Raw genomic sequence first — 26,898 nt, forward strand, 5'->3', positions numbered from 1 at the left:
GAGGTTCTCGATCATACTGGAATAGGATTCACCCTCCTTTTGCGTCTGTCACTACGCCCAGCACTCGCGAGTTTGAAGTTCGTCACAGTCATTCAATCCCAGAGTCCTACTCGGAATACCACAGACAAGGTTTAGTCTTTCCGGACTCTCATGAATGTCGCCATCAATCTAGCTTATACCACGAAGATTCTGATTAAGAGATCCAAGAGATACTCATTCAATCTAAGGTGGAACGGAAGTGGTTATCAGGCACGCGTTCGTGAGGGAATGATGATGATTGTCACGTTCATCACATTCAGGTTGAAGTGCGAATGAATATCTTAGAAGCGGAATAAGTTGAATTGAATAGAAAAACAGTAGTACTTTGCATTAATCTTTGAGGAACAGCAGAGCTCCACACCTTAATCTATGGAGTGCAGAAACTCTACCGTATGAAAATACATAAGTGATAATGGTTCAGGCATGGCCGAATGGCCAGCCCCCATGAAAGTCTAAGATAGCATAAAACTGATCAAAGATGTCTAATACAATAGTAAAAAGTCCTATTTATACTAAACTAGTTACTAGGGTTTACAGAAGTAAGTAATTGATGCATAAATCCACTTCCGGGGCCCACTTGGTGTGTGCTTGGGCTGAGCTTGAATGTTACACGTGTAGAGGTCAATCTTGGAGTTGAACGCCAATTTGTAACGTATTTCTGGCGTTCAACTCTGGCTTGTGACGTGTTTCTGGCGTTTAACTCCAGACAACAGCGCAGAACTGGCGTTCAATGCCCTTTTACGTCGTCTAAAATCGGCTAAAGTATGGACTATTATATATTGTGGAAAGCCCTGGATGTCTACTTTTCAACGCAATTGGAAGCGCGCCATTTTGAGTTCTGTAGCTCCAGAAAATCCACTTCGAGTGCAGGGAGGTCAGAATCCAACAACATCAGCAGTCCTTCTTCAACCTCTGAATCTGATTTTTGCTCAAGTCCCTCAATTTCAGCCAGAAAATACCTGAAATCACATAAAAACACACAAACTCATAGTAAAGTCCAGAAATGTGAATTTAACATAAAAACTAATGAAAACATCCCTAAAAGTAACTAGATTCTACTAAAAACATACTAAAAACAATGCCAAAAAGCGTATAAATTATCCGCTCATCACAACACCAAACTTAAATTGTTGCTTGTCCCCAAGCAACTGAGAATCAAATAGGATAAAAAGAAGAGAATATACTATAAATTCCAAACTATCAATGAAACATAGCTCTAATTAAATGAGCGGGACTTGTAGCTTTTTGCCTCTTGAATAGTTTTGGCATCTCACTTTATTCATTGAAGCTCAGAATGATTGGCATCTATAGAAACTCAGAGTTCAGATAGTGTTATTGATTCTCCTAGTTCAGTATGTTGATTCTTGAACACAGCTATTTTATGAGTCTTGGTCGTGGCCCTAAGCACTTTGTTTTCCAGTATTACCACCGGATACATAAATGCCACAGACACATAATTGGGTGAACCTTTTCAGATTGTGACTCAGCTTTGCTAAAGTCCCCAATTAGAGGTGTCCAAGGTTCTTAAGCACACTTTTCTTTTGATTTGGACCTTGACTTTAACTGCTCAGTCTCAAGTTTTCACTTGACACCTTCACGCCACAAGCACATGGTTAGGGACAGCTTGGTTTAGCCGCTTAGGCCAGGATTTTATTCCTTTAGGCCCTCCTATCCACTGATGCTCAAAGCCTTGGGATCCTTTTTATTTACCCTTGCCTTTTGGTTTTAAGGCTTACTGGCTTTTTGCTCTTGCCTCTTGGTTTTAAGAGCTTTTGGCTTTTTCTACTTGCTTTTTCTCTTTTTTTTCGCCATTTTTTTTCTACAAGCTTTGTTTTTTTGCTGCTTTTTCTTGCTTCAAGAATCATTTTTATGATTTTTCAGATTATTAATTAACATGTCTCCTTATCATCATTCTTTCAAGAGCCAACATATTTAACATTCTTAAACAACAACTTCAAAAGACATATGCACTGTTCAAGCATTCATTCAGAAAATAAGAAGCATTGTTACCACATCAATATAATTAAACTAAGTTCAAGGATAAATTTGAAACTCATGTACTTCTTGTTCTTTTGAATTAAAACAGTTTTCATTTAAGAGAGGTGATGGATTCATAGGACATTCATAACTTTAAGACAAAGTTACTAAATACTAATGAAGACACAAACATGGATAAGCACTTAACATAGAGAAAACGAAAAACAGAGAATGTAAGAACAAGGAATGAGTCCACCTTAGTGATGGTGGCATTTCCTTCTTGAGGAACCAATGATGTCCTTGAGCTCTTCTATGTCTCTTCCTTGTCTTTGTTGCTCCTCCCTCATTGCTTTTTGATCTTCTCTTATTTCATGAAGGATGATGGAGTGCTCTTGATGTTCCACCCTTAATTGTCCCATGTTGGAACTTAATTCTCCTAGGGAGGTGTTGATTTGCTCCCAATAGTTTTGTGGAGGAAAATGCATTTGAGGCATCTCCGGGATCTCATGGTGATGAGCTTCATGCATCTCTTGAGATCCATGAATGGGCTCTCTTGCTTGCTCCATCCTTTTCTTAGTGATGGGCTTCTCTTCCTCAATGGGAATGTCTCCTTCTATGAAAGCTCCAGCTGAGTAACATAGATGGAAAATAAGATGAGGAAAAGCTAGTCTTGCCCCAGGAGAGGACTTTTCGGCTATTTTATAGAGTTCAAGGGAGATGACTTCATGAACTTCTACTTCTTCTCCAATCATGATGCTATGGATCATGATGGCCCGATCCACAGTAACTTCAGATCGGTTGCTAGTGGGGATGATGGAGCGTTGGATGAACTCCAACCATCCTCTAGCCACAGGCTTGAGGTCCAGTCTTCTTAATTGAACCGGCTTGCCTTTGGAGTCAATCTTCCATTGAGCTCCTTCTACACATATGTCCATGAGGACTTGGTCCAACCTTTGATTAAAGTTGACCCTTCTAGTGTAGGGGCATGCATCTCCTTGCATCATAGGCAAGTTAAACGCCAACCTCACATTTTCCGGACTAAAATCTAAGTATTTCCCCTGAACCATTGTAATATAATTCTTTGGGTTTGGGTTCTTACTTTGATCATGGTTCCTAGTGATCCATGCATTGGCATAGAACTCTTGAACCATTAGGATGCCGACTTGTTGGATGGGGTTTGTTAGAACTTCCCAACATCTTCTTTGGATTTCATGTCGGATCTACGGATACTCATTTCTCTTGAGCTTGAAAGGGACCTCGGGGATCACCTTCTTCTTGACCACAACATCATAGAAGTGGTCTTGATGGGCTTTGGAGATGAATCTTTCCATCTCCCATGACTCGGAGGTGGAAGCTTTTGTCTTCCCTTTCCCTTTTCTAGAGGATTCTCCGGTCTTAGGTGCCATCAATGGTAATGGAAAAACAAAAAGCTTATGCTTTTACCACACCAAACTTAGAATATTGCTCGCCCTCGAGCAAGAGAAGAAAGAATAGATGAAGAAGAAGAAGAAAATATGGAGGAGAGGGGGGAGGGGTGTATTCGGCCAAGAAGGGGAAGAGAGGGTTGTGTTGTGTGAAAATGAAGAAGAATGGAGGGCTTTATATAGGGAAGGGAGGGGGGTAAGGTTCGGCCATAAGGGTGGGTTTTGGGTGGGAAATTGATTTTGAATTTTGAAGGTAGGTGGAGTTTATGAAGTAAGTTTACGGGGAAGAGTGGATGGATGTGGGTGGTGAAGTGGTTATAGGGAAGAGAGATTGAGGTGATTAGTGAAGAGTTTTGGGGAAGAGTGTTTATGGGATTGTGTGAAAGAGGGGTGAGAAGAAGTGAGTGGAGGTAGGTGGGGATCCTGTGGGGTCCACAGATCCTGAGGTGTTCAAGGATTTACATCCTTGCACCAAATTAGGCATGCAAAATGCCATTGCACACAACTCTGGGCGTTCAGCTCCAGATTGGTGCTTGTTCTGGGCGTTAAACGCTCATTTGTTGCCCATTTCTGGCGTTAAAAGCCAGAACCATGCTTGTTCTGGGCGTTCAGCGCCAGCTCTTCTCCAGGGTGCAATTCTGGCGTTCAAACGCCCAGATGCTGCCCATTTTGGGCGTTCAGCGCCAGAGCCATGCTCTGTTCTGGCATTGAACGCCAGCCAGATGCTTCTTACTGGCGTTTAAATGCCAGTAAGGTCTTCCTCCAGGGTGTGATTTTTCTTCTGTTGTTTTTGATTCCGTTTTCAATTTTTATATTTATTTTGTGACTCCACATGATCATGAACCTAATAAAACATGAAAGAACAAGAAAAATAAAATTAGATAAATAAAAATTGGGTTGCCTCCCAACAAGCACTTCTTTAATGTCAATAGCTTGACAGTGGGCTCTCATGGAGCCTCACAGATGTTCAGAGCATTGTTGAGACTTCCCAACACCAAACTTAGAGTTTGGATATGGGAGTTCAACACCAAACTTAGAGTTTGGTTGTGGCCTCCCAACACCAAACTTAGAGTTTGACTGTGGGGGCTCTGGTTGACTCTGTTTTGAGAGAAGCTTACTGTGCCTCTTTTCCATGTTTACAGAAGGGTAACCTTGAGTTGTAAACACAAGGGAGTCCTCATTCAATTGAAGGACTAATTCACCTCTGTCAACATCAATCACAGCTCTTGCTGTGGCTAGGAAAGATCTTCCAAGGATGATGGATTCATCCTCATCCTTCCCAGTATCAAGGATTATGAAATCAGCAGGGATGTAAAGGCCTTCAACCTTTACTAACACGTCCTCTACTTGTCCATAAGCCTGTTTTCTTGAATTGTTTGCCATCTCTAATGAGATTTTAGTAGCTTGCACCCCAAAGATTCCCAGTTTCTCTATTACAGAGAGGGGCATGAGGTTTATCCCTGAACCAAGGTCACACAGAGCCTTTTCAAAGATCATTTTGCCTATGGTACAAGGTATTACGAACTTTCCAGGATCCTGTTTCTTCTGAGGCAATGTCAGTTGATCCAGATCACTTAGTTCATTAGTGAACAAGGGAGGTTCATCTTCCCAAGTCTCAATACCAAATAATTTGGCATTCAGCTTCATGATTATACCAAGGTACTTGGTAACTTGCTCTTCAGTAACATCCTCATTCTCTTCAGATGATGAATACTCGTCAGAGCTCATGAAGGGCATAAGGAGGTTCAATGGAATCTCTATAGTCTCTAGATGAGTCTCAGATTCCTTTGGTTCCTCAAAGGGAAACTCCTTATTGATCACTGGACATCCCAGGAGGTCTTCCTCACTGGGATTTACGTCCTCCCCTTCCTCTCCAGGTTCGGCCGTGTTGAATATGTCAATGGCCTTGCACTCTCCTTTTGGATTTTCTTCTGTATTGCTTGGGAGAGTACTAGGAGGGATTTCAGTGATCCTTTTACTCAGCTGGCCCACTTGTGCCTCCAAATTTCTAATGGAGGACCTTGTTTCATTCATGAAACTTACAGTGGCCTTAGATAGATCAGAGACTAAGTTTGCTAAATGAGAGGTATTTTGTTCAGAGTTCTCTGTCTGTTGCTGAGTGGATGATGGAAAAGGTTTACTATTGTTAAACCTATTTCTTCCACCATTATTAAAGCCTTGTTGAGGCTTTTGTTGATCCTTCCATGAGAGATTTGGGTGATTTCTCCATGAGGGGTTATAGATGTTTCCATAAGGTTCACCCATGTAATTCACCTCTGCTATTGCAGGGTTTTCAGGATCATAAGCTTCTTCTTCAGAAGATGCCTCTTGAGTACTGTTGGATGCAGCTTGCATTCCATTCAGACTCTGAGAAATCATATTGACTTGCTGAGTCAATATTTTATTCTGAGCCAGTATGGCATTCAGAGTATCAATTTCAAGAACTCCCTTCTTCATAGGCGTCCCATTACTCACAGGATTCCTCTCAGAAGTGTACATGAACTGGTTATTAGCAACCATGTCAATGAGTTCTTGAGCTTCTGCAGGCGTTTTCTTTAAGTGAATGGATCCACCTGCAGAAGTATCCAATGACATTTTAGCTAATTCAGACAGACCATGATAGAATATGTCCAGGATGGTCCATTCTGAAAGCATGTCAGAAGGACACTTTTTGGTCAGTTCTTTGTATCTCTCCCAAGCTTCATAGAAGGATTCACCTTCTTTCTGTCTGAAGGTCTGAACATCCACTCTAAGCTTACTCAGCTTTTGAGGAGGAAAGAACTTGGCTAAGAAAGCCTTGACCAGCTTATCCCAAGAGTTCAGGCTATCCTTAGGTTGAGAGTCTAACCATACTCTAGCTCTGTCTCTTACAGCAAAAGGGAAAAGCATGAGCCTGTAGACTTCAGGATCTACTCCATTAGTCTTAACAGTATCACAGATCTGCAATAATTCAGTTAAGAACTGAAAAGGATCTTCAGATGGAAGTCCATGAAACTTGCAGTTCTGCTGCATTAAAGAAACTAATTGAGGTTTCAGCTCAAAATTGTTTGCTCTAATGGCAGGAATGGAGATGCTTCTTCCATGTAAATTGGAATTAGGTGCAGTAAAGTCACTAAGCATCCTCCTTGCATTATTATTATTATTTTCGGCTGCCATCTCCTCTTCTTGTTCGAAAATTTTTGAAAGGTGCTTGCTGGATTGTTGTAATTTAGCTTCTCTTAGTTTCCTCTTCAGAGTCCTTTCAGGTTCTGGATCTGCTTCAACAAGAATGTTCTTGTCCTTGCTCCTGCTCATATGAAAAAGAGGGACAGAAAAATAATAATAGGGATCCTTTTTACCATAGGTATAGAGGTTCCCCTGTGTGAGTAGAAGAAGAAAAGAATGTAATGTAAAGAAAGAAACACAAAGGTAAGGAGAGCAGAGATGTGGGATGAAGAGAGGTGTTAGTAGATGAATAAATAAATAGAAGGAGATGAGAGAGAAGGAGAATTTTCGAAAATTATTTTTGAAAAAGAGTTAGTGATTTTCGAAAATAGTTTTTGAAAATGGTTAGTAATTTTTCAAAAATTAAAATCAAAAATTAAAATAATTAGTTAATTAAAAAGAAATTTTGAAAAAGAGGGAAGATATTTTCGAAAATTAGAGAGAGAGGGAGTTAGTTAGGTAGTTTTGAAAAAGATAAGAAACAAATAAAAAGTTAGTTAGTTAGTTGAAACAAATTTGAAAATCAATTTTGAAAAGATAAGAAGATAAGAAGTTAGGAAAGATATTTTAAAATCAAATTTTTGAAATTGATATGATTTTGAAAAAGATAAGATAGAAAGATATTTTTGAAAAGATATGATTGAAATTAGTTTTGAAAAAGATTTGATTTTTAAAATCACAATTAATGACTTGATTCACAAGAAATCACAAAATATGATTCTAGAACTTAAAGTTTGAATCTTTCTTAACAAGTAAGTAACAAACTTGAAATTTTTGAATCAAAACATTAATTGATGAAACATTAATTGATGATGTTATTTTCGAAAATTAGGAGATAAAGATAAGAAAAAGATTTTTGAAAAATATTTTAAAAATTTTCGAAAATAAATAAGAAAAGTGAAAAAGATTTGATTTTTGAAAAAGATAAGATTTTTAAATTGAAAATTTGATTTGACTCATAAAAACAACTAGATTTTAAAAAGTTTTGAAAAAGTCAACTCAAATTTTCGAAATTTATGAGTGAAAAAGGGAAAGATATTTTTTTTTATTTTTGAATTTTTTTTTTCGAAAAAACATATAGGAAAAAGAAAATAATGATTTCAAAATTTTTTAATATGAATTCCAGGAATCTTGTATTCTTAGTCTAAAGCTCCAATCCGAGGGTTAGGCATGGCTTAATAGCCAGCCAAGCTTTAGTATGTAACTCAGACATGCCACGGCTGACATTCCAATTAACTTGTCTCTATGCTGATGGTTGGAAGCCCCTATCCAAAAGAATTAGACATGGCTTTACAGCCAGCCAGGCTTCAACATGCTTCATGAAACTCTAGAATTCATTCTTAAAAATTCTGAAGAAAAATATATTTTTGAAAAGATTTATTTATTTATTTTTTCGAAAATAGATGAGAAATTTTTGAAAGGTTTTTGAAAAATTTTTGAAAATAAAACAAAAAGAAAATTACCTAATCTGAGCAACAAGATGAACCGTCAGTTGTTCAAACTCGAACAATCCCCGGCAACGGCGCCAAAAACTTGGTGCACGAAATTGTGATCTCAGGAAACGGCGCCAGAAACTCTGTACGCACGTCTTAATAAATCGTTTTTCATTCACAACTTCGATACAACTAACCAGCAAGTACACTGGGTCGTCCAAGTAATAAACCTTACGTGAGTAAGGGTCGATCCCACGGAGATTGTTGGTGTGAAACAAGCTATGGTCACCTTGTAAATCTCAGTCAGGCGGATATCAAATAGTTATGGAGTTTTTGAATATTAATAATAAATAGAAAATAAAGATAGAAATACTTATGTATATCATTGGTGAGAATTTCAGATAAAGGTATAGAGATGCATTCGTTCCTCTGAACCTCTGCTTTCCTGCTGTCTTCATCCAATCAATCTTACTCCTTTCCATGGCTAGCTTTATGTAAGGACATCACCGTTGTCAATGGCTACTTTTTATCCTCTCTGGAAAATGGTACGATGCGCTGTCACTGCACGACTAATCGTCTGGAGGCATCACCCTTGTCAATGGCTGCATCCCATCCTCTTGTGAAAATGGTCCAAATGCTCTGTCACAGCACGGCTAATCATCTGAGGTTCTCGATCATACTAGAATAGGATTCACCCTCCTTTTGCGTCTGTCACTACGCCCAGCACTCGCGAGTTTGAAGTTCGTCACAGTCATTCAATCCCAGAGTCCTACTCGGAATACCACAGACAAGGTTTAGACTTTCCGGACTCTCATGAATGCCGCCATCAATCTAGCTTATACCACGAAGATTCTGATTAAGAGATCCAAGAGACACTCATTCAATCTAAGATGGAACGGAAGTGGTTGTCAGGCACGCATTCGTGAGGGAATGATGATGATTGTCACGTTCATCACATTCAGGTTGAAGTGCGAATGAATATCTTAGAAGCGGAATAAGTTGAATTGAATAGAAAAATAGTAGTACTTTGCATTAATCTTTGAGGAACAGCAGAGCTCCACACTTTAATCTATGGAGTGCAGAAACTCTACCGTATGAAAATACATAAGTGATAATGGTTCAGGCATGGCCGAATGGCCAGCCCCCATGAAAGTCTAAGATAGCATAAAACTGATCAAAGATGTCTAATATAATAGTAAAAAGTCCTATTTATACTAAACTAGTTACTAGGGTTTACAGAAGTAAGTAATTGATGCATAAATCCACTTCCGGGACCCACTTGGTGTGTGTTTGGGCTGAGCTTGAATGTTACACGTGTAGAGGTCAATCTTGGAGTTGAACGCCAGTTTGTAACTGATGGGATATTTTCGCGGAGAAAACGAATTTCTCCAAAACACCCAAATCTAACCGGCAAGTGCACCGGGTCGCATCAAGTAATAATAACTCACGGGAGTGAGGTCGATCCCACAGGGATTGAAGGATTGAGCAATTTTAGTTTAGTGGTTGATTTAGTCAAGCGAATCAAGATTTGGTTGAGTGATTTGTGATTTGCAGAATTTAAATTGCATGGAAAGTAAAAGGAATGGGTAATTGACATGAAATTAAAGAGAACAAGAATTTAAATGCTGAATCTTAAAGAACAAGAAATTAAATAGCAGAAACTTAGAACGCAAGAAATGTAAATTGCAGAATCTTAAAGTGCAAGAAATGTAAATAGCTTGAATTGTAAAGGGAATTGGGAGTTGGATTTGCAGAAATTAAATGAGGGAAAGTAAATTGCAACCAACAGAGAAGTAAAAGAACACTTGTATTGAACTGGATCTAAAAACAGAATTGTAAATAAGCATGAAAACAGTAAACAGGGAATGGGAAATGGGGAATCCGGATCTCAGGACCCAAGAGACTAGATAACCAAGTCTAGATCTCAATGCCTTCCTAGATCCAACAAGAACAATTGCAAAGGAATTGTAAATTGCAAAGAAAGTAGATGAAGAACAATTAACAGAAATTAAATTCAATAAGCAGTAGAAGAAACAGAGAGATCTTCGGATGAGATTGAAACAGAATTCCTTCAATTCTCCAACCCAAGATCCAAGACAATTGCAATTGAAATTGAGAACAATAAAACTAAGAGGAAGAGAGTGGAATTCTCCTTCCCCGAAACTAAGAAATTAAAGATCACTCAATATCCAAAGCTCTCTGAAAACTATTATGAAAACTCAAAAAGGAAAAGCCCTCTAAGAACTTGAATTCTATCCTATTTATACACTTTCTTCAAATGATCTTCAAGCCTTGAGTTGGGCCTTTGCTCTTGGTGGAATTGGGTTGAGAGAGGCCTTGGTTGATTTGCTCTTGGAGATTGGGGAGGAACCAAAGTGAACCAATTGAACCGGGTTGGAGTTTTGCAAAAGTTTGAGTAAAAGTTTGAGTAAACGTTTGAGGCTAACTTTTACTCTAACTTTTCATATCAGCTCCCATGTTTTGCTGATACCCACGTTGGTGCAAAAGTTAGGGGTCTAACTTTTGCTCCAACGTTGGCCTTCCTTAGTGCACTTATGGCGCCAACGTTAGCCCAAAAGTTAGGGGCTAACGTTGGCGCAAACTTTTGCTCCCCCTTTGTGTTTTTCATGTGCCAACGTTAGCCCAAAAGTTAGAGGCTAACGTTGGCGCAAACTTTTGGTGGCCAGGGAGTCTTTTTCTCATGCCAACGTTAGCCACAAAGTTAGGGGCTAACGTTGGCGCAAACTTTTGGTGCCCAGGGAGTGTTTTTCTCATGCCAACGTTAGCCACAAAGCTAGGGGCTAACGTTGGCGCAAACTTTTGGGGCCCAGGGAGAAACTTTCATGTGCCAACGTTAGCCCCAAAAGTTAGGGGCTAACGTTGGGGCTAACTTTTCACCCAAAAGTTTGTGCAAAAGTTTGAGGCTAACTTTTGGTCCAACTTTTTTTGCTTCCTGGTTCATTTTCACTTATTCCATTGTCCTCTCTTTACTCCTAGCCATTCCTTCTTGCTTCAACCTTTCTCCAAGCTTTCTTCACCTATCATTAATCAACCAAACACATCAAAGCTATGCTTAAAATCATGAGATATTCATTTTATCATAATATGTGACAATTATAGCATAAAACCTCATGAAATAGCATGAATTCATATATGGTTGATTCAATCAAAGGAAGCATGAAAATCTACCCAAATTAGCTTACTTGTAGCTCAAGAAATTGCATAATTCAAGTGAAAACAAAAGAAAAAGACTAGTGAAACTAGGCTAAGATGACTTGTCATCACAACACCAAACTTAAAGCTTGCTTGTCCCCAAGCAAGAAAAAAAAATTTATTGAGAAGAAAGGATGAAATGGAAGAGGATGTTCATGCTAGCAGAGTATTCTTGATAGTTCATGGGATTTTGTGTGGATATGTAAATACTCACTTCTTATTGACTACTAGGCCTAGAAAGTCTTCTTCAAGCTTCAAGTAACATACTGCTATGACCTCTCATTATTCCTTTATCCTTGGCTATTACTTTGTTTATAAGCTTTATTTGAGTGTCATGTGTAGCAAGTTCATTTCCTTTTCTTTATACTTGACACATTATTCACTATAGACACTTGGCTCACATTCCTTCTTAGAACATTGATGCCCAGCACCTCTTTGGGCTACTAAGTGCCTTGTAGTTAGGTTGCTCTTGATAGTGGACTTTCAGCTGATGATTCCGGGTTAGTTAACCCAAGTCACCGAGTGTTGATGCACTCCAAAGAGCTTAATAATCCAAGCAGATCCTAATACAAAGACACCACAGGCATATATTCTAAGGTTCAAGCTATTGGTGTCCAGCTTTGTTTCTTTTTGTTTTTCTTTTGTTCTGCCACTTCTTTTTTCTTTCTTTTTGTTTTTCTTTCTAACCAAGGATTTTTATTCGATTGAGATTCATAGACAGTAGGCCACTCTATACTTAGAAGGAGATATCCTGGCTCTTTATTCATTAAAAGTGAGCTATTATACAATCACACACATACCACCACTTACTTTTATTCTACTTCTATCTAACAGAGACCATCTTACTTCACATTCAAACATTTCTTTTATTGAACGTAAAGATGCAGGGGACAAAACATGCTTTTTGCTAAGTGAAAGTAAACACACAAGCACACACATAGACTAACTTACTTATTCTAAGATTGATTCTACTTGTATTAGATGAACACTTTAACAAAACACAAGTCAAAGCATTTTTCAACAGCAAGAGTTAAGTGTAAATACAACCTATTAGTTTGCAGTTCCTTTGTCCTTCCTTCTGTTGTGCCCTTTTGAGTTATGATGCATAGTGTCTTTAACTGGTGGTGAATTCCCTGCATAATTGTCAACAGTTGCTTGCTTCTCAAGCCCTTAGATGACCAGTTAGTATGCATGAGTTGAGTGTGGCTTGTGGATTTAATTTGGTGTGGGGACACCAAACTTAAGCTCTTGCCACTTCTCTGGATACAGCAGGTTAACTCTAGGCAAAATCTTGTATCCTTGCTAAAGGTTATGAAGTTAAGACTAAAAAGCAGTTAAGTGGTTGAATAATCTGTTCGATTGCTTGGAGCTAACAATGTGCAGGAGATTAGAATGTGCTTTTTGAATGAGGTTTTGGTGGAACACCAAACTTAGAATCCTCCATTCTCCTTTAAGTTGTTTTTGGTGTGCAACACCAAACTTAGCTCCTTGCAATACATATCAATTATTCAACATTTTTATTGAAAAGGCTATGAAAAGAAAACTACCTCAGGTTGGGTTGCCTCCCAACAAGCGCTCTTTTATTGTCATTAGCTTGACATCCTTCGATTCCTTTCAAGAAGGCTGTAGGTTCTGGACCTCTTTTTCCTTATCCCATTGTCCTCCCAAGTACAGCTTTGCTCTGTGACCATTTGCTGTGAATTGATTCTTTGTTGCTTCATCTAGCAGTTCAATGCTCCCATAAGGAAAAACCTTTGTCACCAAGTATGGACCAGTCCACTTTGACTTCAGTTTGCCAGGGAAAATCTTAAGCCTTGAATTATACAAGAGCACTTGCTGTCCTGGCTTGAATTCCTTCTTTGTGATTTTTTTGTCATGCCACCTCTTAGCTCTTTCCTTGTATATCTTAGCGCTCTCATAAGCTTCTATCTTGAATTAATCTAACTCATTTAGTTGCAACAACCTTTTTTCTCCTGCAGCTTGGGAATCATGGTTGAGGAGTTTAGTGGCCCAAAAAGCTCTGTGTTCAAGCTCTACAGGGAGGTGGCAGGATTTGCCATACAATAGCTGAAAGGGTGACTTGCCAATAGGAGTTTTGAAAGCTGTCCTGTATGCCCATAATGCATCCTCTAGCTTCCTAGCCCAATCTTTTCTTGTGCTTCCCACTGTTTTCTCTAGGATCTTCTTTAACTCCCTATTTGCTAGTTCAGCCTAGCCATTAGTCTGAGGGTGGTAAGGTGTAGCCACTTTATGGATTACTCCATATTTGTGGAGGAGTTTCTCCGTCTGTTTGTTGCAAAAGTGACTTCCACCATCACTGATAAGACTCTTGGGCACTCCATATCTTGTGAAAATGTGCTTTTTAAGGAATTGGAGGACAATCTGTGCATCACAAGTGGTCATAGCTATGGCTTCCACCCACTTTGAGACATATTCCACTGCAACTAAGATATATCTGAAAGAATAGGAAGGGAGAAAGGGCCCCATGAAATCAATTTCCCATAGATCAAATAATTCCAGTTCCAAGATGAAATTTTGAGGCATCTCATTCCTTCTTGTTAATCCTCCTGCTTTCTGGCATTCACTACATTGGTGGACATATTCTCTGGCATCCTTGAAAATAGTTGGCCAATAGAAGCCGCTCTGCAATATCTTTGCAGCTGTCTTCTCTGGGCCAAAGTGTCCACCATAAGCTGAACCATGACAGTGCCACAGGATATCCCTCATTTCACTCTCAGGGACACACCTTCTAATTACTCCATCAGAACATCTCTTGAACAGGAAGGGTTCATCCCATAAGAATTTCTTTCCCTCATTGATTAACTTCTTCACTTGTTGCTTAGAAAAGTCTTGAGGTATCTTTCTTCCCACTTTGTAGTTTGCTATGTCAGCAAACCAGGGTGCTTGCTGGATCTGCAAAAGGTGCTCATCTGGGAAGCTTTCGTTCATGGGCTGAGATGCTTGTTGAATTGTTTCATGTGGTAGCCTCGACAAATGGTCAGCAACCCGGTTTTCAGTGCCCTTCCTGTCTCTTACCTCAATGTCAAACTCTTGTAAGAGCAATATCCACCTGATAAGTCTTGGTTTAGCATCCTGTTTTGATATCAAATACTTAAGTGCAGCATGGTCAGTATAAACCACAACTTTGGACCCTATTAAGTATGATCTAAACTTATCAAAAGCATAAACTACAGCTAGCAACTCCTTCTCCGTTGTGGTGTAATTTCTTTGGGCCTCATTCAACACTTTACTTGCATAATATATGACATGATGTAAGTTGCCCTTCTTTTGCCCAAGTACAGCACCAATTGCAAGGTCACTTGCATCACACATGAGTTCAAAGGGTAACTCCCAATCCGGAGGTGTGATGATTGGTGCTGTTGTGAGTTTGTTTTTTAAAGTTTCAAAGGCTTGCTGGCAGTTTTCATCAAAAATAAAAGGGTTATCAAGCATTAGTAGATTACTCAAAGGTTTAGCTATTTCTGAAAAATCCTTGATAAACCTTCTGTAGAATCCGGCATGCCCCAAGAAACTTCTAACAGATTTCACATTAATTGGTGGAGGGAGTTTTTCTATGACTTCAACCTTTGCCTTATCAACCTCTATCCCTTTTCTTGAAACTTTATGGCCAAGAACAATCCCTTCGGGTACCATGAAGTGGCATTTCTCCCAGTTCAAAACTAAATTAGTTTCTTGGCATCGTTTTAAGACAAGGGTTAAATGGTTTAGGCAAGCATTGAAATTATCACCAAAAACAGAGAAGTCATCCATGAAGACTTCTAAAAACTTTTCGACCATATCAGAGAAAATGGAGAGCATACACCTTTGAAATGTGGTAGGGGCGTTGCAGAGCCCAAAGGGCATCCTCCGGTATGCAAAGACTCCGAATGGACATGTAAAGGCAGTTTTCTCTTGGTCCTTGGGGTCCACCACGATTTAATTATACCCAGAATATCCGTCCAAAAAGCAATAATAGGCATGGCCGGCCAACCTTTCCAGCATCTGATCAATGAATGGGAGAGGGAAATGATCCTTCCTGGTGGCATCATTCAATCTTCTATAGTCTATACACATCCTCCACCCAGTCACTGTTCTAGTGGGGATCAACTCATTCTTCTCATTAGTGATGACCGTCATTCCTCCTTTCTTTGGTACAACTTGAACTGGGCTTACCCATGGGCTGTCAGATATTGGGAAGATTATCCCTGCATTCCACAACTTCATTACTTCCTTCTGGACAACTTCCTTCATTGTGGGATTTAGCCTTCTTTGTGGTTGAACCACTGGTTTGGAATTATCTTCCAAGAGGATCTTATGCATACATACTGCAGGGCTGATTCCCTTCAGGTCATCAATGGTCCATCCTAAAGCATCTTTGTGAGCTTTGAGTACATCAAGAAGTTCTCCTTCTTCCTTCTTTGTCAGGGATGAATTAATGATTACTGGGAAGCTCTCCGATGTGCCAAGGAATGCATATTTGAGATGGGTGGGTAATGGTTTCAGTTCTTGTTTTCGTACTTCTTCCTTGTTGACTTGTTTTTCATCTTGCTCAATGGAAGTCTCAGCTACTTGTTCCTTTGTTGCCCCTTGATTTCCTTCTTGCTCTTGAGGACTTTCTTCCAGTATTTCTTCCACCAAACTCTCTATCATGTCCACTCTCACATAATCCTCTTGCTTAGGAATGTGTTGCATTGACTTGAAGACGTTTATGACCATTTGTTCATTGTGGACCCTGAAGATCATTTCTCCTTTTTCTACATCAATAGTGGCTCTTGCTGTGGCTAGAAATGGCCTTCCTAAAATGATTGAATTGTTTCCTTCCTCTTCAGTATCCAAAATCACAAAATCTGCTGGGAAAATAAACTCCCCAACCTTTACCAACAGATTTTCCACAATTCCAGTGGGTGTTTTGATTGATCTGTCAGCCATGACCAATGACATCCTGGTGGGTTTAAGCTCTTCTATAGCAAGTTTTCTCATCATTGAGAGAGGCATTAAGTTGATGCTGGCACCAAGGTCACATAGAGCTTTGTTGAGAATTATTCTGCCAATGGTGCATGAGACTACAAAGCTTCCTGGATCCTTGAGTTTTGGTGGAATGCCCCTTTGAATCAAAGCACTGCATTCCTCGGTGAGTAACACGGTTTCCTTCTCAAGCCAACTTCTTTTCTTGTTGATAAGCTCCTTCAAAAACTTGGCATACAGAGGCATTTGCTCAAGTGCTTCAGCAAAAGGAATATTGATTTCCAGCTTTTTGAAGGTTTCAAGGAACTTGTGAAAATGCTGGTCCTTGGTCTCTTTGTTGAACCTCTGGGGATATGGCAGTGGAGGTATAAAGGGTTTCTCTGCTTGCTGCTTTTGATTCTTGGTTGGCTCTTCAACTGCTTCATTCCCTTTTTTCGGAATTTTTGATTATTCCTCCTTTGCCTGAGTTTGCTTCGAAGCTTCCTTGATTGCCATTGCATCATCATCATTGGCTTTCTCTGTGTGTGCTGGCTGTTCCTCTTCTATTGGTCTTTTGCTGCTCTCTACTTGCTTCTTAGTAGTGTCATTGTTGCTCATCAATGTTCTCCCACTTCTTAATTGTATTGCCTTGTATTCTTCCTTAGGATTTGGGATTGTGTCACTCGGCAGTGAGCTTGAAGGTCTCTCAACAGAAATCTGCTTGGAGATTTGCCCCATCTGTCTCTCTAGGCTTTTCAGGGATGCTTCCTGATTCTTGGTTACCATTTCCTGGTGTTTCAACATTTTGTCTATCACAGCCTCCAAGTTAGTGATTCTCTGGGCTTCAGGTGATACTTGAGGTGGGTTATGAGATGTGGGTGGTGGATGATAGGCATTTTGGTTGGTGGGTTGGTTATTGGATTGGTACTGGTTGCGGTTGGGGTAGTTGTTTTGAGGTTTTCTGTAGGGGTTTTGGTTGGTCTGCTGCTGGTTGTGGTTTTGGTTGCTTCTTGGGTTGTTTTGGTTTGAGTTCCTCTGCCATGGTTGTTGGTTTTGGGTATGATTATCTCCCCATCTGAGGTTTGGGTGGTTCTTCCAGGATGGATTGTATGTATCACCATACACTTCATTTGGTCCTTGGTTGTGCATATACTGTACTTGCTCTTGTTGTTGTTCTTCTTGAGTTTCTTCACTCTGTCCCCATGTGGTTGATGGTTGGCTAGTGTTGACTGCTACAACTTGGAGACTATCAATCCTCTTGGCCATTTGCTCAAATTGTTGTTGAATTTGCTGCTGTATCATCTTGTTTTGAGCCAAGATTGAGTCCACTCCTTCTAGCTCCATTACTCCTCTTCTTTGTGATGGTTGGCGGTTTCTTTGATGAGCAAAGAAATATTGGTTGTTAGCCACCATATCAATGAGATTTTGAGCTTCCTCTGCAGTTTTCATGAGTTGCAAGGATCCTCCAGCTGAGTGGTCAAGTGATTCTTGAGCCTTTAGGATGAGTCCTTCATAGAAGTTCTGTAGCTTGTCCCACTCAGTGAACATTTCTGGTGGACATTTCCTCAACAGAGCCTTGTATCTCTCCCATGCTTCATACAGATTTTCAGCATCCAATTGTGTGAATGTTTGTACCTCGGTTTTCAGCCTGTTAACCCTTTGAGGTGGATAGAATTTGGCTAGAAATTTAGTCACCAAATCATCCCAGCTAGTGATGCTTCCTTGAGGAAAAGTTTCAAGCCATTGTGCGGCCTTGTCCCTTAATGAGAACGGGAACAGCAGAAGCTTGTAGGTCTCAGGATTCACGCCATTGGACTTGACAGTGTCATAAATCCTTAAGAAGGTAGACAGATGTTGATTTGGATCCTCCAATGGTCCTCCCTCAAATGAGCAGTTGTTTTGGACCAATGTAATGAGTTGTGGCTTTAATTCAAAGTTATTTGCATTGACATTAGGGGTGAGAATGCTGCTTCCACAATGTCTAGCATTTGCAAAGGTATAGGAGGCCAGAACTCTCCTCTGGGGTGGATTGTTATTGTTGTTGTCTGCTCCACCTGGTGGATTGGTTGAATGTTCCTCCATATCTTGGAATTCTTCTTCTGATTCCTCTTCTCCAACAATATTTTTCCCTCTTTCCGCTCTTCTTAACCTTCTAAGAGTTCTTTCGTCTTGTTCATGAAAGATGGGTGTATTTCTTCTTGTACCTGACATACAAGCAAAACATAAGAAACACACAAACCAGTGACACTTCAATCTATTGCTAGAATGAAGTTTTTAGTTAGCTTAAGCAAAAATTCAAACAGTTAGTGGGTTAATTGAAAATTAAAAGAACAGAAAATAAAAAGAAAAAAATGCTAGATCTAGATCACCACCTCACTTAATCATTGTCAATCTAATCAATCCCCGGCAACGGCGCCAAAAACTTGATGGGATATTTTCGCGGAGAAAACGAATTTCTCCAAAACACCCAAATCTAACCGGCAAGTGCACCGGGTCGCATCAAGTAATAATAACTCACGGGAGTGAGGTCGATCCCACAGGGATTGAAGGATTGAGCAATTTTAGTTTAGTGGTTGATTTAGTCAAGCGAATCAAGATTTGGTTGAGTGATTTGTGATTTGCAGAATTTAAATTGCATGGAAAGTAAAGGGAATGGGTAATTGACATGAAATTAAAGAGAACAGGAATTTAAATGCTGAATCTTAAAGAACAAGAAATTAAATGGCAGAAACTTAGAACGCAAGAAATGTAAATTGCAGAATCTTAAAGTGCAAGAAATGTAAATAGCTTGAATTGTAAAGGGAATTGGGAGTTGGATTTGCAGAAATTAAACGAGGGAAAGTAAATTGCAACCAACAGAGAAGTAAAAGAACACTTGGATTGAACCGGATCTAAAAACAGAATTGTAAATAAGCATGAAAACAGTAAACAGGGAATGGAAAATGGGGAATCCGGATCTCAGGACCCAAGAGACTAGATAACCAAGTCTAGATCTCAATGCCTTCCTAGATCCAACAAGAACAATTGCAAAGGAATTGTAAATTGCAAAGAAAGTAGATGAAGAACAATTAACAGAAATTAAATTCAATAAGCAGTAGAAGAAACAGAGAGATCTTCGGATGAGATTGAAACAGAATTCCTTCAATTCTCCAACCCAAGATCCAAGACAATTGCAATTGAAATTGAGAACAATAAAACTAAGAGGAAGAGAGTGGAATTCTCCTTCCCCGAAACTAAGAAATTAAAGATCACTCAATATCCAAAGCTCTCTGAAAACTATTATGAAAACTCAAAAAGGAAAAGCCCTCTAAGAACTTGAATTCTATCCTATTTATACACTTTCTTCAAATGATCTTCAAGCCTTGAGTTGGGCCTTTGCTCTTGGTGGAAATGGGTTGAGAGAGGCCTTGGTTGATTTGCTCTTGGAGTTTGGGGAGGAACCAAAGTGAACCAATTGAACCGGGTTGGAGTTTTGCAAAAGTTTGAGTAAAAGTTTAAGGCTAACTTTTACTCTAACTTTTCATATCAGCCCCCATGTTTTGCTGATACCCACGTTGGTGCAAAAGTTAGGGGTCTAACTTTTGCTCCAACGTTGGCCTTCCTTAGTGCACTTATGGCGCCAACGTTAGCCCAAAAGTTAGGGGCTAACGTTGGCGCAAACTTTTGCTCCCCCTTTGTGTTTTTCATGTGCCAACGTTAGCCCAAAAGTTAGAGGCTAACGTTGGCGCAAACTTTTGGTGGCCAGGGAGTGTTTTTCTCATGCCAACGTTAGCCACAAAGTTAGGGGCTAACGTTGGCGCAAACTTTTGGTGCCCAGGGAGTGTTTTTCTCATGCCAACGTTAGCCACAAAGTTAGGAGCTAACGTTGGCGCAAACTTTTGGTGCCCAGGGAGAAACTTTCATGTGCCAACGTTAGCCCCAAAAGTTAGGGGCTAACGTTGGGGCTAACTTTTCACCCAAAAGTTTGTGCAAAAGTTTGAGGCTAACTTTTGGTCCAACTTTTTTTGTTTCCTGGTTCATTTTCACTTATTCCATTGTCCTCTCTTTACTCCTAGCCATTCCTTCTTGCTTCAACCTTTCTCCAAGCTTTCTTCACCTATCATTAATCAACCAAACACATCAAAGCTATGCTTAAAATCATGAGATATTCATTTTATCATAATATGTGACAATTATAGCATAAAACCTCATGAAATAGCATGAATTCATACATGGTTGATTCAATCAAAGGAAGCATGAAAATCTACCCAAATTAGCTTACTTGTAGCTCAAGAAAGTGCATAATTCAAGTGAAAACAAAAGAAAAAGACTAGTGAAACTAGGCTAAGATGACTTGTCATTAGTAACGTATTTCTGGCGTTCAACTCTGGCTTGTGACGTGTTTCTGGCGTTTAACTCCAGACAGCAGCGTAGAACTAGCATTCAACGCCCTTTTACGTCGTCTAAACGCAGCCAAAGTATGGACTATTATATATTTCTGGAAAGCCCTGGATGTCTACTTTCCAACGCAATTGGAAGCGTGCCATTTTGAGTTTTGTAGCTACAGAAAATTCACTTTAAGTGCAGGGAAGTCAGAATCCAACAGCATCAGCAGTCCTTCTTCAACCTCTGAATATGATTTTTGCTCAAGTCCCTTAATTTCAGCCAGAAAATACCTGAAATCATAGAAAAACACACAAACTCATAGTAAAGTCCAGAAATGTGAATTTAACATAAAAACTAATGAAAACATCCCTAAAAGTAATTAGATTCTACTAAAAACATACTAAAAACAATGCCAAAAAGCGTATAAATTATCCGCTCATCACGTGACATGCGCGATCTGCAAAATCTGCAGAATTCGCTGGGGGCGATTTTGGGCCCTGTTTTGGCCCAGTTTTTGGCCCAGAAAAGCAGATTAGAGTCAGGGAACATGCAGAGACCAGACAACAACATTCATTCCGCATAATTTTAATTTTAGATCTGATTTTACTCCTCCTCTAGGTTTTTCTATCTACACATTCATAGTTCTTAGGATTTTGATTTTATTGCTTTTTGGACTGGGATATTGAGAAGCGTTATTACTTCCATCAGGACTTCGTCATTCTAGTTTGTTTCCTTACTTGTCACTTACTCTTCCATATCCTTCATTTATTCAGAATTATTATTGGATTATTTTTAGAATTTATTAATACAAGAACTATTTTTATTTTTAATTGATCCTTTTGATTATTATTTATCATGTCTTTCAATATTTCCCTTTCTTATTTCGTGGATTTTCCAATCATAATGAGCGAGTAGTTCCATAACTTGATTGGGAGTTGATTGATAGGAGGACCTTGAGTTGGATGCTCAGGAGTAAAATTATAGTTGGGTTTCACGTTGGGTCGCCCTCTAATCACTGACACTAGTCCTTCCCAAGGGAGAGGATTAGAACTTGTGAATATAAATTGACTTCCAACTTGCTTAACTTTCCTTTACCTAGTAAAGGATAATTGAGCAGGCAACCTTTATTTTTATCACTTTTATCTTGAGAGAACTCCATCAAGGATAGGGCTTCCAACTAATCTACTCCCGGTCAAGATTTTTATTTAAATTACATAAATTCTCTGATTTAATTTCCTGTTTATCAACTCAAACCCTTTTTAGAAAATATCTGATTAATAAAATAGCACATCTTCCAGCAACTCGTTGGGAGACGACCTGGGATTCATACTCCCAGTATTTTAATTTTAATTTTGTGACAACCCTTCTAAATTGATAAGTGGATTTTTGGTTGGTTAAGAACTGTACTTGCAACGTATTTCTTATAACAATTTCTTAACTCGCCAATTTCCGCCACATCAGCAGACATTCATCATTTGCATTTGTGTGTATTATTTTGGCGTGTATTTTCTATTTGGTTTGCCTTCTTGATTAAATGTATCTATATGCTACTTGATCTAAATGCTTTATCTGTTCTTTCTATCTGTGTATTCCTTGTATTATTTTATCTGTATTTGCATAACTGAGAGATCCATCATGTTGACTGTGGTGACGTTGAGGGTTGTTCCTGATATAATGTGACAAGCGGATGCTTGTTGTTAAATGAGTTTTGATTCCAAAATTACTGAGTTAGAATCATTATAATAATGAGAAGACTTATGACTTGTATTGAAAGGAATTGAGAATCTGAGATAATTTTTTAGTTAAGATTTAGTTTCTGATTACCCTATTTGGTTTAGAAAGGACTTTAGGCTTGAACTTTAGGTTGATTGGAGTATAGGATTGCCTAGCGGGTTCGTATCATTTTACATATTCTCTATTTGGAAATGTTATCCTTCTGAAAACCAGAAAAAAATATCGTTGCAAGTATAGTTCCAAACCAACAAATGACCCGTATCAGAGTTTAATTTGTTTGTCACAAATTCAAATCAATAAAAACTGGGAGTTTTAAATCCCAGATCATCTCTCAAAGGAATTGCAATGAAGTGTGCGCATCATTGGTTATGAGGGAAAAGGGTTGTAATATCAAAAGACAAGAAAAATTGCAAGAAAGTAAAGAGCAAACAAGAAAATTCAAATGCTAAAAAGGCATCTTGGCAAGGATTGAGAGTCAAGGGTTCCTATCAAAGTCATTAACCACAAACATAGCAATTAAGAAGAGTTAATCCTACTTCGTCATCTCCTAACATCAGGAGAAAGCCAGATAGGCATAATTGATCTTAATCCACAAGTCCTAGCCAACTCACTAATTAGCTTAGTGAAAGACTAGCATCAGTAGAAACAAAACCAACTAACAACCCTAAATTACTAATCAATATTGGGCATCAATGACTCAAGGTCACCTAAATCGTCAATTTCAAGCCAAGAATACAAAATTCTACTCTAAAACTAAGAAAGACATCTTAACAAACAATTAAAATGCATAAAAGAAAGGCATGGTAAATTGCAAGAATTATAAAATCTAGAACTACCAAAAAAAGAAAACAATAATCACCACTTAAACAAGTAATAATAAACATGAAAAGACATCAATTGTATTAAAAGAAAATAAAAATTAACAAGTGTTCAATAACTAAAAGTGACAAAATAAAGAAATTGACAAGTAAGACTAAGTGAATTCAGATAATTAAACTAGAAAATAAAAAGAAAACTACACTAGAGCAAGATCAAAACCTAAATCTAAGGAGAAACTAAACTAAAAACCCTAAAATCCTAAAGAAAAGTTGGAGCTTCTTTCTCGAGAATTCTACCTAAAACATGATTCTAATTACTCCCTACACTACTTGGTTGATCCCCTTTGAGTCTTGCCTTCAAATGTTTCAGAAATGAGTTGAATTAAGCCAAAATTGGGCCTAAAATTGCGAGCCACATGTTTACTTAAGTAAATCATGTGCTGCTAATCGCGCGTATGCATCTGCCATGTGAACACACAAATCCAAAGGGATGCGTATGCATCTGCTATGTGTACGCACAACTGGGTAGATTTTCAAAACTTTATTTCTTCATGATTCCTCCATTTTTCCATGCTTTTTCTCCATTTCTTCAAGCCATTCTTACCTTCTAAATCTTAAATCACTTAAACAAACATATCAAGGTATCGAATGGGATAAATATGAATTAAATTTAGCCATTTTAAAGCGTAAAAAGTATGTTTTTCACAATTAAGCACAATTAGGAGAAATTCACAAAAACATGCAATTTCAATGAATAAATGCAAGATAAGTTAATAAATTCCACTCTTTTAAATCCAAAATGCATCATAAAATATAGATTTATCAACCTTCCCATACTTAAACAATAGCATGTCTTCATGCTAAAAATTAAGAAAGAGAAGATCAACGGATAGTCAACATTTATTAAAAGTAAACTATCTACATCTATTCTATCTATTTCTATTTATCTATCTACTATTTATTTATATCTACTTCGTCAAAACAAATTAATTTTCAAGAAAACATATATACAAAGAGGGCTAACTCAATATAGCAATCATTGCAATCCCATAAATCAATTTGAGTTTCAAAAGATATAATAACTTGCAAGATAATAGATAATAAAAGGTGGAAATATAGAATTGTGCAATCGAACCCCTCACTTGATGTGTAGAGTCTCTAATCGCTCAAGTGTTTAGGGTTGATTCACTTAATTCCCTTCTAACAATCAACAATTATTCAACGGATGTATACAAGTATTATGAGGACTTTTTCAAGGGTTGTAATAGGGCTAGGGTCAAGGTAAGATTGTATTTGGCTAAGTGGACTAGAATTTGAATCTTTGATTAACTTAAACTCCCACCTAACCTATGACAACCTATTCAACTCTAATGCAAAACCTAATTACCTGTTATTCACCTTTTTACACACTCATGCATTCTTTTAATTCATATCACATATGCAATTATTTCTCAAACTTTTCTTTTTTGGGGGTAACATTTGTCCCCTTGTTTTCTCATTTCTTTTTTCGTTTTCTTTTTTCTTTTCCTTTTTTTCAAACATTTTTATTTTCAATAACATAATATATACAAAAAGATTAATGCATATGATTCAACATTCAATGCATGCGTATGCACCCAATTCCAAAGATTTTTAACAAAAAATGCAAAATTCCTATTTTTCTCAACCAATATTTTGAAATTTCCCACACTTAGATGATGCAAACTCTCACTAGCCTAAACTAATAAAAGATCCAAATTAAGGACATTTATATTTTTACTTAGGAGTAGTGTTGTGCTAAAATTAAGAACAAAAAGGGATAAAATAGGCTCAATATTTTCTAACAATGGTAGATAAAATGGTAAAACCATTTAGATAAATGAGCTAAATAAAATAATGGCCTCAATCATGTAAATGCATTCATACACAAAATATTGAATATAAAGAATTAAACAAGTCAAAGATTGCAATCATAGAGAGAGAATAACACAAAAGAATAAAACTAGTGGTTAATATAATACAACCACACATTAAAGCTCACATCTCACTTGGTTGTGTGTTCTAGCTCTCATCCATGTTCCACAATATTTTTCAAGCAAGTTCAATAAAAAGCTTCAACTCAAATCAATGGGATGCCCTATAAAGAAATGTCTTGGAAATTAATTATTTTGACTAAGCTTATTATATGTATAAGTATAATGTGATTGGATGAAAAGTAAAAAATCCTAAGTTCTTTTCCTATTCTCTATCAATCCAAATCATCATATGCATATACAGGAAAGTAAATTTGGTCCAATTATCACATTATCCAATCACAACTAAAAGCTAAAGATACATATGTTCAAACCAAATGACAGAAGTAAAATATGCTAAATCTTGGAAAGATATTTAAAATATGTACAAATCAAAATAAAGAAAATGCAAGGACTAAAAGCAAAACTATCATAGATAACTAAAATATATGCAAACCAAAATAATAAAGTGCAATAAAAAGGTAAATCAAAATAGTTACGTACTAGTAAACATCCAAAAATCATAATAAAAAAATCAAAATACAAGTGTTCGGAAGGAAAATGTTTCACCTAATAGCCGATCTGGTCGCTCAACCTCCTTACACTTAAAAATATGCACAGTCTTCCGTGCAATCAAGACAACGCTGGAGCTATACTCGTCTCCACCTTCAGCTGGTGGATCTTGCTCCTCCTCTGAGAAGGTCTATACATCCAGAAAGATTTTCCAAGTACTCATAGCATCATTTGTTGCGACGCTCCATCCGAGCAATCTCCTCAAAGAGCCTCTGGACAACGTGGTGGATCAGTTGTGATGATGGTGGTGATGTTGTTGCTAAGGAGGAGTTTTCTCCCTTTTCTATCCATTGCGGCATGTTCCTTCTTATGCTTTACTCGTCGTTTATAATTACTCATCCTGAAAAATATAGAACGTAATATATTAAGTCAAGTAAATTTTAAGACAAGGAAGCATAGATTGTTAGAATGAGGTAATAATCACTAAAATGAAGTGAGTTAATCAGTTTGTGACATTGATGAAAGCAACTGTGTGAATTTTTAGTTTGCATGCGGTTTAGAACTCACGCACCTGTACTTAAAAATTATGTCACAATTACACAAAGTACGCATATACTCACTTATTTTAATGTGCTTAAGATACTTTAAAGATAAATATGCAAGTTAAAGCAACAAGCAATCAACAAGAAGCATAAAAACTTAGGCGAATAACCATGTATTCGTGAAGTGGAAGGAGGAAAGAAAATTGATTGGATGTGTGAGTGAAATTATGAAACAAAGCCAACGAGAAATCATACTCCTATCAATAACACCAATCAGAGTTAGTCACATTGCGTATTTAACCAAAAAGTATGGAAACATGGTTACTATGTACTTATGAAAAGAAAAGAGGTTAGTGAAAAAAAGCGTTAGTTGTCATGTAACATAGCAAACATGGCCCTTAGAACTTGAAAAGTTTTCCAGAAAGATAAAAAAATAGGCAAGCTCACAATTCAACTTCACAAATCAAGCATTTTGCCAAAATAAATGATTTAAAGTATGTGTAGCGTACATAGTCACGCAAATAAGGTTCAACATGTCATTAAGGCATAAGTAAAAGCAATTGATGTAAGAAACAAGAAAAAATAATGCTTGAACAGCAATATGCTTTCCAACACTAAAATCATAAGATTGATATACAAATTGGAAAGTTCACGCCTAATGTAACCAAAACCAAATAAGCATAAAGAAAGTGAATTCAAAA

At 37.9% G+C, this 26,898-nt stretch overlaps 1 non-coding gene across 1 annotated transcript; it reads left to right on the forward strand.

Moving 5' to 3' along the window:
- Window positions 1–6,089: 6,089 nt before the first annotated feature.
- LOC148563954 (small nucleolar RNA R71) lies at window positions 6,090–6,197 on the forward strand. The gene has a single exon (XR_015885360.1). It is a non-coding gene; the product is annotated as a small nucleolar RNA R71 (small nucleolar RNA).
- The last annotated feature ends 20,701 nt before the right edge of the window (window positions 6,198–26,898 follow it).

The sequence above is a fragment of the Arachis ipaensis genome, chromosome B5, assembly GCF_059453495.1.
Source record: "Arachis ipaensis isolate K30076 ecotype BB chromosome B5, ASM5945349v1, whole genome shotgun sequence".
NCBI lineage: Eukaryota > Viridiplantae > Streptophyta > Magnoliopsida > Fabales > Fabaceae > Arachis > Arachis ipaensis.